The following is a 15,471-nucleotide window of genomic DNA, read 5'->3' as shown; positions in this document are numbered from 1 at the left end:
CGCGCTGCCGGGAGCGATGGGGGAGCACGGGGGTCTGCGGCGCCGGGGGGGTCGCTGGGCTGGGGGTCCAGGGCAGCGGGACGGCAGCCCCCGCATCCGCGTCCCCCCCGCGTCGGGCACCCACCGGCGTGTGCGTGCACACCTGGGCACAGCTTCCACCCACCGGCGTCCTCACACGCGTGTGCGCACACGAGTGTACGGCCTCCTCCGTGGGATGCAGACACGTGCGTGCACAGCCCCTCATCTGCGCAGAGACATCCCACCCCCCCCACGTGTGGGGATACACGCGTGTGCACGCACCCACCCACGTGTGGATGTGCTCCCGCGTGTGCTCACACGCTCACACGTGGACCTACAGGCACGTGTGTGCACCCCTGAGCCATGTGAACACCCCCTCGGCCCTGTGTGCACATCCCCACCCACACCTCACCCACGCGGGCACCACCCACACATGTCAGTGACACCCACCCATCTGCCCACAGGCCTCCCCCACGTGTGGCCAGGGCTGGAAGCCGGGAGTGACACTGAGCAGGTCCCCTCCATCCCTGCCTTAGGTGGTGGCAGGGGAGGGGGGGCACTGGACATCAGGAAACCTTGGGGAAAAAACCCTAAAGCCCTTTTTTCCAGGGGAGGAGAGTGAAGGCAGTGCCATAGTTGTTGTTTGGTTTTTTTCCTGCAAAACATTGCAGTGTGTTTTTTTTTTTTGTGCAAAACAAAGTCTAAAAATTAAAATTTTGGGAATAAAAAGGCTGATTTGGAAGGGGGCTGTCAGGTTCCCCCCCCTCTCCTGCCAGCAGTGAGTGGCCCAGGAAGGGGGACCCTGAGGTAGCCCCATCGGCCACCCACCCTCCTGTGGGGTCCCTGCCAAGGCCCAGTCACCTTGTCCCCACAGCTGCTGTTTGATGGGGGGGTGCAAACCTGCCCCTTTTGACTGTATCTGTCCCCAGCCCCCCCCTCATGCCATCTCCAATCCCAAATCCATCTCCCACACCTGCCTGATGCAAAGGGCATCATCCGGTCCCCGGAGAAGGCACAGCCCGGGGGCTGGCAGGGTGGCAGCAGGGACCAGGGACAGGATTTACCCACCGGGCTTTGTTTGCCTAAGTGCTTTTGCATTTGGGTACTGAGCAAATATTTTCATTGCCCGGGGACTGTGCCGGTTGTGGCCTGGACTGAGGGAAGAGGCACCATCAGCCCTTTGAATAAGGGGCACGTGTGATTTTGGGAGGGCAGCCAGGCCCTGCAGTGGGGCTGAGGGGCCGGGGGGCCCATCTTGCACCCGCCACCTTAGTGGGTTTTCTGAGCGAGCTGCAAGAAAAGGGACCTTTCACCCCTCATTAGTGATGCCATCAGTGGCTTGGCAGCGCGGAGCTGAGGTCATGTTACATATGGCACACAGTCTGCTCAGCGCCGGCAACGCCAGCTTTGAAATTTTAGAGAGGGGAAAGGTCACCTCGTGTGAGCCGAGGTCTGGGGGTCCCGCAGCCCTGGGTGGGTCTCCATATGCCCCCGTCGTCGCCGTCTCACTCCGCCTGGCCCTGGGAGATGCTCAGCCCATCTCCTCTTTCTCCTGAATTCACTTAAGTGAATTATTTCACCCTGTCTTTTCTTTCCCCCTACAGAACATCTCTCCCAGAACTGTTTCTTCCCAGCATCAACCTGTCCCTAACGACTGATTATTATTTTTCAAACAACGTATAACCCAGCTTTCCAGGAGAAAATGTGTTGTCTCTCTTTATCAACAGATCTGCCCAGACGGATAAGTTTACACTTCTCAGACCTGGGTATATAATTTCGTAGGCCTTCAAAAGTGTCATGCTTCCATGGTGATTAAAACTTCCCTTGCTGGGGTACTTCAGGTTTCATGCCACTGGATCTTAGAAAAGCACATCTGCATGGTCATATTTCTTTCATCTGAAGAGCCCAAAAAAAAAAAGGCAAACCAAATATATTTTGTGCTTGAAAGTGCTCGACACGTTACATTAAATTAATTCCTGGTGCAATTCACTATGTTGATTTTCAGTAGGATCCTGTCAGGGCTTCATCTGGGACAATTCAGTAGGTGGTGACTCTGTGGAAGGAGTGTGGAAGGAGTTACTGATTTCCCACGTAGGGTGGCTGACAAGTTCATGTCCCTCCTCAGCCCTGCTGCAGGATTTTATTTGTGCAAACCTGCCCCTTTTGACTGCATCTGTCCCCACCCCCCCCCTCATGCCATCTCCAATCCCAAATCCATCTCCCACACCTGCCTGATGCAAAGGGCATCATCCGGTCCCCGGAGAAGGCACAGCCCGGGGGCTGGCAGGGTGGCAGCAGGGACCAGGGACAGGATTTACCCACCGGGCTTTGTTTGCCTAAGTGCTTTTGCATTTGGGTACTGAGCAAATATTTTCATTGCCCGGGGACTGTGCCGGTTGTGGCCTGGACTGAGGGAAGAGGCACCATCAGCCCTTTGAATAAGGGGCACGTGTGATTTTGGGAGGGCAGCCAGGCCCTGCAGTGGGGCTGAGGGGCCGGGGGGCCCATCTTGCACCCGCCACCTTAGTGGGTTTTCTGAGCGAGCTGCAAGAAAAGGGACCTTTCACCCCTCATTAGTGATGCCATCAGTGGCTTGGCAGCGCGGAGCTGAGGTCATGTTACATATGGCACACAGTCTGCTCAGCGCCGGCAACGCCAGCTTTGAAATTTTAGAGAGGGGAAAGGTCACCTCGTGTGAGCCGAGGTCTGGGGGTCCCGCAGCCCTGGGTGGGTCTCCATATGCCCCCGTCGTCGCCGTCTCACTCCGCCTGGCCCTGGGAGATGCTCAGCCCATCTCCTCTTTCTCCTGAATTCACTTAAGTGAATTATTTCACCCTGTCTTTTCTTTCCCCCTACAGAACATCTCTCCCAGAACTGTTTCTTCCCAGCATCAACCTGTCCCTAACGACTGATTATTATTTTTCAAACAACGTATAACCCAGCTTTCCAGGAGAAAATGTGTTGTCTCTCTTTATCAACAGATCTGCCCAGACGGATAAGTTTACACTTCTCAGACCTGGGTATATAATTTCGTAGGCCTTCAAAAGTGTCATGCTTCCATGGTGATTAAAACTTCCCTTGCTGGGGTACTTCAGGTTTCATGCCACTGGATCTTAGAAAAGCACATCTGCATGGTCATATTTCTTTCATCTGAAGAGCCCAAAAAAAAAAAGGCAAACCAAATATATTTTGTGCTTGAAAGTGCTCGACACGTTACATTAAATTAATTCCTGGTGCAATTCACTATGTTGATTTTCAGTAGGATCCTGTCAGGGCTTCATCTGGGACAATTCAGTAGGTGGTGACTCTGTGGAAGGAGTGTGGAAGGAGTTACTGATTTCCCACGTAGGGTGGCTGACAAGTTCATGTCCCTCCTCAGCCCTGCTGCAGGATTTTATTTTGCAAACTTCATTTTATTTTGCAAACTTTGGAGCTTGATTCTTGGGCTCTTCAAGGAACTTGGATGGGAGTTTCTGGCATGCAGCTGTTGCAGAGAGACCTTCAAAAGGCCAGTTTGCTTCTACACAGGTCATCACTAGAAAGGCTCTACATGAAATAGATGCTTATCTTGAGAATCCCTGAGAAGCTGGAGCTGAACCAACATGCAGTGTGGATTCAGGATACACCTTTCTGCCTGCTCCAGTGAGGCATCCAAAAGGCCACATTAAAGGGAGCTCCTTCCAATTTCCTACTAACAGGGCTACTCGCATAGATTTTAATTTTTAAATAGGAATATTCTTCCGCTGCCTGTCAATGACAATGTCAGTGGCTGGGAGCAGAGGCATGAGACAGCTTATTTGCAGAAACAGAGATGCTGAGATCTGTCTGTGATTGTTTTTCTTTTTTTCTTTTCCACAAACAACATTTTCCTAGCACAGGGGTGAGCTGCACTCTTAGTTACTGAGTGCAAATCTGTCAATTTAAATGGAGTTCATGGCAAGTGGGAACGGGATTTAGCCATAATTTTCCACTGCTGTCTAGTAGGAGTCTGAAGAAAGCAACATATGTATAATGCTAGCTCAGATGCAGGAGGGGTAGAAGCTTTCTACCAATGAGAACCACATTAAATAATTAATTCCCAATTGCCTTTCTACATTAGTGCTTTCAGCTAAAAAAGCCGGTTGGCTTTGTAAGGCCCCAGGCAATGAAACATTTGGTGTATTGTCAGTCCAAAAGTGGAGGTAATAGATATCCAGGGCAGGCTGGAAAAGTGCTACTCTCCATCCTGTCATTTGCATATTCCAGCTGCACAGCCTCATTCCTCATCCCCTCCTTTGCCTTCCTGAAGTTTAACAGGACAATATATCTTCTGAGGTAGCCAAAAGTGTATTTATTTTACCAAAACCATCAGAACTTCATGTTCGAGTCTAAATATGAAGTATAAAAAAGTTGGTCTCTCTTTTATCAGCAGATCATATCTGATGGGTTTATAACGAAAGGAATTAATTTCCCTCTCCTTTCTCATTTGCCTCCCTTGCCCCATCTGCAGGTCCCCCAAGCTCAGCCTGTCAACTCAGGTCGGTTTGGGATCTTTTGGGCTCATACATCATTCACAATAAAGATCTTGCCATGAGAAATGAGTTAACAAGGCTTTTGATGTGTGAATCAGCAGACACTGCTCTGCTCACTTTCTGACATAAATATACTTGTGTGTATAAAGCTGAAGAAGAAAAGGAAGTGTTGGAATAAATTGCCTGGGGAGGTGGGAGATTCTCTGTTAAAAACAGGTCTAGACAAACATCTGTCAGAAAATACCAGTATCTATTTCATCTTGTCTTAGAGCTGGGGAAAAGACTGAGCAGTGTTGTCAAGTCCTTTCCAGCCTGAGAAACCATAGGTGTAGGCACATATACGTGTGTGTGTGTGTAGGTGTATGCAAGTGTGTGTGTGTCTATATCTCCACACTTTCAGTGACAAGCTTTTGGTCTCCGTGATGTTTTGCAGCACTGAATCTTGTGGGCTAATTAGATGTGAGTTTGCTGCCTCTTGGTTTCAATAAATTTGAGTTTCAGTTCCATTTAATGTCCTTTGTGTCTCAAGTAGATCAGATCACAATGTCTAATCTACAGGCTGTACTTCTCTCCCCTCCCCTTTTCTTTAGTTCTTTTCTTAGTGAAGTCCCTTTAATTCTGGGAGCTTTTTGGCAATTCCAAGTGCATCTGTGAGCCCACTTGGGGTTACAATTCTTGAGGTAAGGCCGTAGTAGCAGAGACTTATCTTTGTTAGTAGCTGCAATAGGTGGGGGTCTGAAGAAGCTGTTTGGCTGAGTAAGTGGATGACATGAAAGATTTGGGTTAATTATTGCTATTTTTTAACACAATCACTTTTCAAAACATCCCTGTGCTTTAAAGACACGGTCACAGCAGCTGCTGGCACCCTTGTAACTTCTTTCCCCACATGCAAACCTCAGCAGGACCTCTGGAGCTGCAGGCTGCCTTTGAGGATTGTGTTGGCAACTTACTTGTGTTCATGCACCAAGTTCCAGGAGTTGTGGTTCTTTACACAGGAGCCTGTTTTTAATTCTTTGATTAAAATCAATTTGAAAACAAGTCTTATCCATGTGACACGTGGAGGTTCCCCTAAAGATGGGGTCCTGTGCAACTCAGCTTTGGAGGCAGAGGAAAGGCTGTTCCATGACAGAAACCTTGTACTCCACGTTGGTGAAAAAGGTTTTTGCAGGGTTGGTGTGAAGGAAACTCTGTCACTAGCTCTGGAGGATTCCTGCCCCAGGCGATGCTCATATTCCCTGTGACACCTCCACCTCCCAGCAGCTCTGCCCCTGGATCTCAAAGCACCATGGCATCTCCCTGGCCAGTGCTGGGCAGAAGCATGAGATGCTGCAGTGAGTTTCGGGAATCAACACCAAACTTTGTAGTGGAAACAGCCCTGGACTTCCGAAGGGAAGTGCTGGAATGAGCCAGGCTAGAAAACTCTTTGTGATCTAGGCTTTTAACCTCCCCTACTAGCTTTCATGAGGTTTAAGAGGTGACTTCTCTTGCCTTGGGTAGCAGGAAGTACAAAACCAGCAGGGCTCTTCCATGGTAGGCCACATCTCAGCTCGTGGTGGGATGTGATGCAGGTTTTGACTCTAGAACAAGGAACTCTTTGCAAGCCAACCTCTGGCAGAACTTGCTTAGGCATCCGTGTAAAGGCAGAGTGGAGAGAGGGGAATACAACTGTCCCCTATAAACATGTCTGAGAGGAAAGAGCTGTTTAAGGAGAAGGACAAAACGGGAGCAGGACGGTGGCTATCAGCACGCATGGTGTTGGAGCAAGGTCTCCATCAGTATGTGATGCCCTGCAGCAAGGGTGATAGAAATCACTAATGTTACAAAGGAGCTCAGTGCATGAATGAAAGGGCTGAGATGGGGTGTTCTCCTGCTCTAGCCCTTGGTATTTAAGCATCACTCTTCACGAATTCTGCCTGCACAGGGACAGGCCAGCACGACAGCAAAGGCAGAACTTCCTGGCCAGCAAGTCCTTGTTTGCCCTTCCAGAAGTGGCACATTGGAATGCACCAGAGGCACCAGCCATGACCAGTAGTCTTTCAGGGGGAAGGTGGAAGAGGAAGGGGAGAATCTTCTACATTTTTGTAGAACATTTTATTTTCTACATTCCTTTTGCTGGAGAACCTTTACCGTTGTGGCTGGGGTGGTTTGTCTGATGCCTCCTGGGTTTGTACTGCAGCCAGTGCTCCTGATTCTGTCTGGCCACATATTGTATTTGGCTGGTTGGCTCTCTCTAAAAACTCCTCTTTTTTTCCCCTCTATGGCATTTTAATATCTCACAACAGGCACCTTTACAAAGAGATTAAAGGTCTAAACCCAAAAATCTGCTTCACAGGCAGGCTCTAACACAACTAACATGAATGAACCCCATGGAAAAGAGAATCTGGGGAGAATTTCTTGAGTGCAGGTGATACTATTAAAACATTTATTCCACAACACTGAGGAACTACAAACAATTCCTGAGCTAACATTTTTTCACCAGATTTCTAGCTGCATTTATGCAACGAAGAATAATTGTTTGTATCAATCTATGTATGTGTGCATTTGTTTTAGAGTGGGAGTATATGATACGGTGTTTAGTTTGATTTGAAGACCAACACTTACACAGTCACAAGCCTGGTGGTCCTAGCTACCAGTACCACTTTACAAACAAGATCATGAAATATGTGTGTATAGTCACTTAAGTAGATCAGGAAATTAAAGGCTTGAAACAATTTAGGAGAAAGTAGGAGAGAGTGAAGCTGTATTGACCTCAGCAAGTTTCTACAGTGATGAGAGAAAATCCATAGGCTTTTGGATGGGGAAGGGATGCAGTTCAGCTACAGAGAAGGAAAAAGAGGAGCCACAAATCCTTTAAGCTGTTTGTTTAATGGTCTAGTAGAAAAAAACATTGAAAATGTAGTTGGGGCTGTGCTGGACCTGGCTCAGCACCACAGGCCCAGCTTTTTTATTGAGTTTAGTGAAAGCACTTCAGAGCTTTGCTGGGCCTGGGGATGAGGGGAGAGCTGGATGTTCAGGATTGAGCAGCCAACAGACTGGAGCAGGGATCCTTTAACACGAAGGTCAGGAGTGGGTTTGTCCTACTGTGGACTTTGTAAATTCAGTTTTAACCCAACCCCCTTCCTTTTGGTGATTTAGAATAGTTTTTTTCCCTTCCTTCACCCTGAAATTATTTTTTGGGGGTACAGTTTCCATGTTCTCCCATTCTGTAGTAAAGCTTTCCAGCTGGTAAATCTTGGGGGCCTGGCAGAGTCTGTTCCTCCTACATCCTCTTGGTTACAAGGATTCCGGGGCAGATTCTGGTGAGATGAAGCACAGGGGGACAGCAGCATGGAGGGGGGATTAGCTAATTAGTGCACAGCTTGATTAGGAAGTCAGAGCCAGTCATGTGAGCTCTGCTCTTGTCCTCTCTGGCTCCTGGTGCTGACCCCTCTCGTCGTGACTGTGATGTCGGAAGCTGCTGGAGTCTGCTATAGGAAAAGTAAATATTGTCATTTCAAATAGAGAATGGTTTATTCTATAGCAGAACAGAGGGTGCCTTCTCTCTGAGAGGCCACAGTGAGCTCGGTGGGGATTGTGGCCCACACAGCTGCCAGTGAGGCGGCTTTTTCCAGTAGTTGCAACCTCACAGGTGACAGGGGATGTGTGTGGGGCTGCTGGGAGCACATCCAGGGGCTCCAGAGACTGTCCATCTCCTCCTTCCTGCAGGCAGGGCCTTTGCTTGGGTTTTAGGCAAGGTGCCCAGGGCAGAAGGGGACTGCTTCAATGGGATGGGAGCTGAGGAGGACACCGTGCAACCAGAGAAGGTGCAGAAGACAGGGATGCTCCAGGAGAGGAGGGATGTGGGCTCTGCCCTTCTCTGCTGAAGCTGTGTGACCCCTTGTATAATCTCTTCAGCTTCAATGGCACCATGGTGATTTACAGCACTAATGCTTTGATCCAGAACATGTTGGGCTGTGGGATGTGATTTAAAATATGAGAGATGACTGTAAAGCACAGGTTTCCATTCCTGGCCCTGAAGACGTGACCACAACCAGGTGTGAAGATCTTGCAGGAGATGAGGAAAAACCAGCCCAGTCCAAGCAGATTGTTAGAATGTGAATGGGATAAATGTTATTAATAGGATTTACACAGATCAGTAAACTAATCTGTGCATTTCAGATTGGATTTCATATTATGGAAAAGGAAATTAAGCCACATACCATGCAGACTTGCCAGGCAGTGATTTGCAAGTGTGATCTATTTGCTGGTAGAAGTGGCGGCTCGGAAAATTTGTGGCAGCTCCTTTGGGTTGGTTGGTGACACTCACTGTGGACCCAGGAGGGGACAGTGTGTTATAGGGTGCAGAGCTGTGCTGGTGGATCTGTGAGGCAGCAATAAAAGGAGCACCACGACAGTCTGTGCAAGCAATGGCTCTTAAAACACACTGCCAGGCTTGGCTCCATCACCACCAGTGCAGAGGGGTCCTTCTGACTCAGCTGAAATGAATGGAGAAGAGAGATGTGAAGAAGAAAGGCTCGTAAATAACTTCCTTTTCTCTGTATGGGGCCTGGAGAGAAGCAGATTTGGGCAAACATTATTGAAGTGGGAAGGAAAAAAGCCTCTTCAGAGCCTGGTTTTGTGCCCTGCTCATGCTCCTCCTGGTGCCAGCGAGGCAGGAGGTGGGTGGGAATGGGGAGGTGGGAGGCATTAGCACAACTTATGGAGGGACCAAGCAGCCAGGCCAGTGTTGAGAACTCATCTGTGTAAGGGTAAGTATAATAGCTTCCTAACAATGCATTATCTATATTACATATATTTTTTATAGATATATATATTATCTATTCCATCAGTAGGGTCTACCCTCAGTATTTCAGCTGTGCCATCCCACCTGGGTGAGTTGCAGCCTGGCTGTACCTCTCCCCACAGGGCAGGGAAGTGCTGTTATTGCCATTGTGTAGGTGGGAGATGGAAATCCAGATCTTTAGGAACTGGGGTTTTGGTTCCCAGTAGTTAATATCAGCTAATCTTGGGAGACAGTTACAGTTCAGGTTGGCTCTGAGTCAGGATTGAAAAATAAAGGATAATCCATCTTTCTCTTTGGGCTCTCTCTTATTTTGCAAAATTACAAGAATTTGGAATGTTTCAACCCACATTATAGGCTGGGCCAGAGGAATAAAAACATCATTACCCTTTCAAATTATCCTTTCAGGCCAAAGCTTTAAAATTCAGAGTGAACTAAGCAGCCCAGTGATTTTTCTTCTTGCAGTATCTTGTTATGCTGCAGCAAATAAAAATCCAGAACTCGATTGGATTTGTCTGGAAGAATAAACACTCCAGAGTTCTCTTGAGCCAGGGCTGAAGGTGGTAGCTAATACAAAACACATGATGAATATTTCTGTCCCTATTAGCCTGCCCTCTTTCCCACAGCCCTTGAGGTTTGTCCTGTCTTTGCTAGAGGTGATAACTGAGCTGACAACCATTTGTTACAACTGGGAGCCATTTGCTTATGATAATTATGGCTACACTGAAATGCAGGTTTGTATGCAGACATGTCCTTAGGTGTGGTGTTGAACTGGGGCCTTGAGTACCCTGGTATGGGACTGCTTGTGCTGCCAGTCTCAGTGGGAACTGCCAGGCATTGGATGCTCTGGAAACCCTGCCTGAGTTACACAGGGATGTAAAAATAATTTGCTTGAATTCCTTAAAACCAAAGCTGATCTTACAAATGTTGATTTTAAGAAATGCATTTGCATGCTATTTTGGGGGATTTGTTTTTAGGTCAGTGAAATGTTTCCTTAACTTCTGTTATATATATGTGTTATATATATATATATATTTTTTTTTTTTAGTATCAGGTATCACTGTGACCAATTAAACTGCAATAGTCTAGTACATTAACCCGTAATCTAAGTTGGTGGAAATTTGGATGCAAAGATAGATTCAACAAATACTCTCCTGAATTCATAAACCATTTATTTATTTTATTGCTAAAATGGTACCTTTTTGATACCATGGTTTACTCTCTTGAAGCATCTTGTTGCACACAGTGTTATCAGACCCAAAGGTTTGGAAAGTGTGAGACTGGCCCTAAAATCACAACACCAGCTTTGACAGAAAATACTTGTATACAGTTAGACAGATAAATGTGATATCACAGAATGACAGAATCACAGAATTTTTTTAGTTGGAAGGGACCTTGAAGACCATCTAGTCCCAACCCCCTGCATGGGCTGGGACACTTCCCACTAGAACAGGCTGCTCAGAGCCCCATCTAACCTGCCCTTGAACACCTCCAGGGATGGAGCCCCCACAACAACTCTGGGCAGCCTATTCCAGTGTCTCACCACCCTTACACTGAAGAATTTCCGCCTAATGTCTAACCTAAATCTCTCTTCTTTCAGCTTAAAACCACTCCCCTTGTCCTCTCCCTGCAAGCCCCTGTAAAAAGACCCTCCCCAGCTTTCCTGTAGGCCCCCTTCAGGTACTGGAAGGCCACTATGAGGTCCCCCTGGAGCCTTCTCTTTTTCAGGCTGAACAACCCCAACTCCCTCAGCTTGTCCTCATAAGAGAGGTGCTCCAGCCCTCGGATCATTTTTGTGGCCCTTCCCTGGACAGGTATCCATATTTATATGTATATCCATATTTAGGTGTATTCTGGTGTGGAGACCTTCAGCACCTCCAAGTTATTATTTTTGTTTTAAAACCAGGGACTTAAGAATGAAGTTGAGAAGGAAGTTGTGGCCATAACCCCCCTGCCTACTTCCCTTCTCTCGCCAGCTAATAAATATTGCAAAGCTCATAAATTGTGAAAGTTGGCAAATCAGGACATTGCTTAAGTTGAAGACTGAGACCTGTGGCCAGGAGATTTCAATCCAGTATTACCTGGAATATATCATCACTGACAGACTGGATGGGATTCGGTTTCTACCAGCTATAAAATAGGATTCTCAAATTATGTCATGGCAGCCTGGTTGCCTTTGATGACATGATACGCTGTTTGGAAAGGGAAGAGCCATTAGATGTGACACAACTTGGCATCTGTCAGCCTTTTGATGCTGTTCCATGCCCTGATGAGCTGAGGAAATGAGATCTTGGCAAAGCCCCTGTAGGATGGGTGGGAAATTGTTCTGAAACAGTGATGATCTTGTGGTTCCAGGTCAAAATACCACGGTCTCTTGAGCGGGGTTTTCTACGCAGCACGGTGCTAGTCAGTATTTTCAGGAAAATACTGCATTTTGGGAAAAGATGTGCTTGTTAAATACAGAAAATACACCGAGGTGAGAAAAACTGGAAGACAAGCTGTTGATTCTGCATGAATTACACAGGATGGAGACCTCGGTCCTGAAACACGGGCTGTGGTGTCTATAATGGAAGCAGGGGCACTTCTTCAACTGGACTTGGCCCTGGTAAGACCTAAGCAGGAGTATTGGTGTGGGTCTCCTATTGCCTGGCAGTCTCAGAAGGCTATGTTAATAGCAGACACTTACTTCCCAGGGATATTGAATTTATTACGGCTTGTAAAAAGATCCTAAGAATTGAGAATTGTTAAGAAATGAACAGAAATATGCTCTAAACTGTACTTCAGTCTGAGGGGTTAAAACTCTAGTCCAACAAAAGAATACTCCTCATTCATGTGAGTGTCACTCACCTAAAATAACTCCTGCTTGTGTAACCCAACCTGTGAAGATTCAGGTCTTTGGAGATGAATTTGGAAGGAGCAGGGACACTTCTGAGCCATGTATATGTCAGCAATACTTGCTGCCACCACTGGGTAACAAACATAAACCAAAGAGCAACTGGTCATGTAGTCTCATTTGCTGGGACTGACATTTCCAAAGGAACAGGATGAAGCTCCCCTGGCTGGATACTCAGGCTGGCCCTGCCTGTCGTTTGCACAAAAATCCCTTCCAGTAGCTGTAAGAAGCTATTCCTAGCAGCTAAGGCCAAACGGGGTTTACCGAGACTGCCAGATGCTGTGTGTAGCAGGAGGTGCCAGATGTCTGCCTGGCACCCCTCTACCAGGCCTGTAAATTGCTGACATTACCCTGGGAGGACTGGTTGGCACAGCCCCATCTCCATCCCGGGACCAGGCGTCCCGCAGCGCTGCAGGGCGATCGTGCCCGGTATGTGCAGCACGCCCTGTGCCCCTGGGAGCCCTTCCAGGCAGGCTGGGCTCTTCTTGATAAAGCAATACCTGGAAATAGGCTGCTATCGACAGCCTGCTTCCAGGTACTGTTGTTTTTTTTGGAGTCCTGGCTCCCACCTCCCTCATGTCACAGAGATTTTCAGGGCTGAGGGGGGTTCTGAGGGGTCCGAAGCAAAAGAAGTGGGGAGGAAGATGTTGTGGGGGCTCAGCTGAAGCACCTCAGTGCTTGCTGACCTTGAGGCTGGGCCTGCTGGTGTCCTTCATCCAGCCCTTGTTCTCCTGTGCTTTATTTCTCTGGCCTGGTGATTCTTACCAAACCTGGGGGAGACCAAGCCCTGCCACGTACGAAGCAGAAACACCATGAACCATCAGTTTTGAAGCTCTGGGAAGAACATTATTACATTTGTAGGCAAGAGGAGGAGAAGGGCTATAGTAGCCTTCAGGAAGCTAATGTCATTCCCTACATAGGTGTTTTATGTGCATAAATCCCTCCACGTGCTGATGATGTCATGTCCCTAGAGCCGGCAGCTCTCTCACAGACATTGCTCCAGCCTGCTTCTCCTCCAAGCACAGCACTACTGGGGCACTTAACCCCTGCTGCCTCTGCTGCCATTCTGCCAGAAGCTCTGAGCAAGGGGACAACACACCCTTGTGCTATTCAGCAGCAGGGCAGGAACCTGCACCCCTTTGGGGATCTTAAGCCTCAGCCTTCTTCACTTGTTGAATTTTGGTACTAGGCTTTATTATATGTTCCTTGTAAGAGGGAGCAGATGCTGCCTCTTCTGCAAAGAAGTGAATGTCAAAATAAAGTTGTTGGTATTTTTAAGAGTCTTAATCTGGTCAGTGCTCCCTTACAGCTGCATGCACACAATGCAACACAACAAATAATGTTTTATAACACAGACAACCTATAGGTTTGTACAACTGTTGCAAATGTGCTTGGGTTGGTATAGAAAGTGTTGCCTTCCAGAACCACCTTCTGATTCCTCTGTTTGCTTAGGCAGCAGTAAATTGCAAAAATCCCCACCATCTTCCTACAACATGAATAGGCTCTTAGTTGTCATTTGTTCATAATTTATTATTTCAAGAAACCAGTGACTTAGGACATGCAAGAGCATGCACAGCTCAGGCTCTGAACTAACCCATCTTCACCTTCTGTGAGAATCTCTCTCCCTAAGCTTCGCCAGCTTGGTGGGAGATGAGTCAAACCTTCCTCAGATTGCCTTGATCTGGAAGTGGGCAGCTTTGGAGTCCTTCAAGGCCAGTGTGTGCATCACTCTGGTGGGGTGATTCATGCAGGAGTGGTTTCTCTGGAGCCTGAGTGTTTGCAGGCTCAATGGTCCCAGTCCAGGGCCAGCCCAGTTATCAACAGGGCTTTGCTGGAGGCTCATGTTGCTATAGGTCAGGCTCAGAAGAGGAGCTGTAAACACAGTAAAATAAAGGAATGAAGCAAATTCAGCTTTGGCAGAAGCAGCAAATCCTCCTGCTGCTGTCAGGGGGCATTGCATCCGAGCTGGATTGGGCTCCTGGGGAGGCTGCGTGAGCCAGTGGGCAAAGCAACAGGGGGAGTCAGAGGTCTGGCTTTGCAGCCCGGCTCTGCCACCCACTGCCAGCATCGCCCCGGGCACCTCACCTCTTCTTCCAGCTCGCCTTGTTTTCCTTTCTGTCTCCTGTAAGCTCCTCAGGGGAGGGCTGCATTTCCCAGCTGCAAGTGGCTTAAGGGACACCACTAACACCCCAATAATTGGCTGTCAGTTTGCAGAGCAGAAAAGAAAATGGTGCGGTGTAGCGTTCTGGAGTCCTTTTGGGTAACAGAAGATCTATTGCAAAGCACTTTGGCTGCAACAACAAAGCTTATTGATTAGCCTGAAGTATTCCAAATTGAGTCTTTCTGCCCGAGAAGTAGCAGGATGAAGAATTTAAGTACTTACACAAGAGAATATTATACATGAGTTATTGAGTAACCATCAGCTCCACTCCAGCACTGCTCAGTTCCTCTGGACTATGTGCAACTTCTGGACATTTTCTCTTCTCCTTCAGCTTTCTCAGGCCTGTGCCAGCTTCTGCAGCGTATAAACTAGGTGCTATTTTTATTGAATCTGGCTTTAATGTAGTAGATTTTTCACACGTGTGTTGTTTTTTTATTGCTGGTCTCATTCCTGAACTTTCTGGCACCTCTAAGTGTAAAGTCAGTTATGTGCACATTGTTTGGCAGATGAATGCCTATTTCTGGGAATAATTTTCCTTCTAAAATGTATTTTTATATTAAAAATGTGATCTGTATCCATAACTGAGATATACTGTCCCACCACTTCAGCCCAAAGGCTTCTGCAGCCAGAGATCACCATAAGAGGCGATGCAGCCCTGTAAGGAGACCTCTACTTTCCAAGCCATGAGCATTTACATTAATACCTTGTTTTACTGATCCAAACTCTGCCTCTTGGAGCAGGAAAACTCCCTTCTGATCTGGCACTAGGGAAAATCCAACCAGAAACAGAGGATAAAAAGTGCTGTCTTCCAGTGCTGCCTCCCTTCCCAGCTCATCTCCCTGCTAGATACAGCCTGCCTGGCTGAGTCTCCCTACCATCAGCTTTATCCCAGCTACTGCCTTGGCAGCCCCCAGTCCTCCCTCCAGCACCCCCAGGCCCCACGTGAAAGGCAGGGACTTGGGGAGGCAGCTACCCACCCTTCCAAAGGTGCTGTCCCCCTCTTTTCCATCTGCACACAAGCTGCCAAGGAAGAAGTAACCGTGGCTGTGTGTGTGGTTTTCTCGCCCAGGGTGACCTGGAACTCATCTGCAAAGCCCTCCAAAGTAGC

Source organism: Chaetura pelagica, unplaced genomic scaffold (assembly GCF_000747805.2).
Source record: "Chaetura pelagica isolate M959 unplaced genomic scaffold, ChaPel_1.0 scaffold36, whole genome shotgun sequence".
In the NCBI taxonomy this organism is placed as follows: Eukaryota; Metazoa; Chordata; class Aves; order Apodiformes; family Apodidae; genus Chaetura; species Chaetura pelagica.
Note: the sequence above shows the minus strand (reverse complement) of the source record.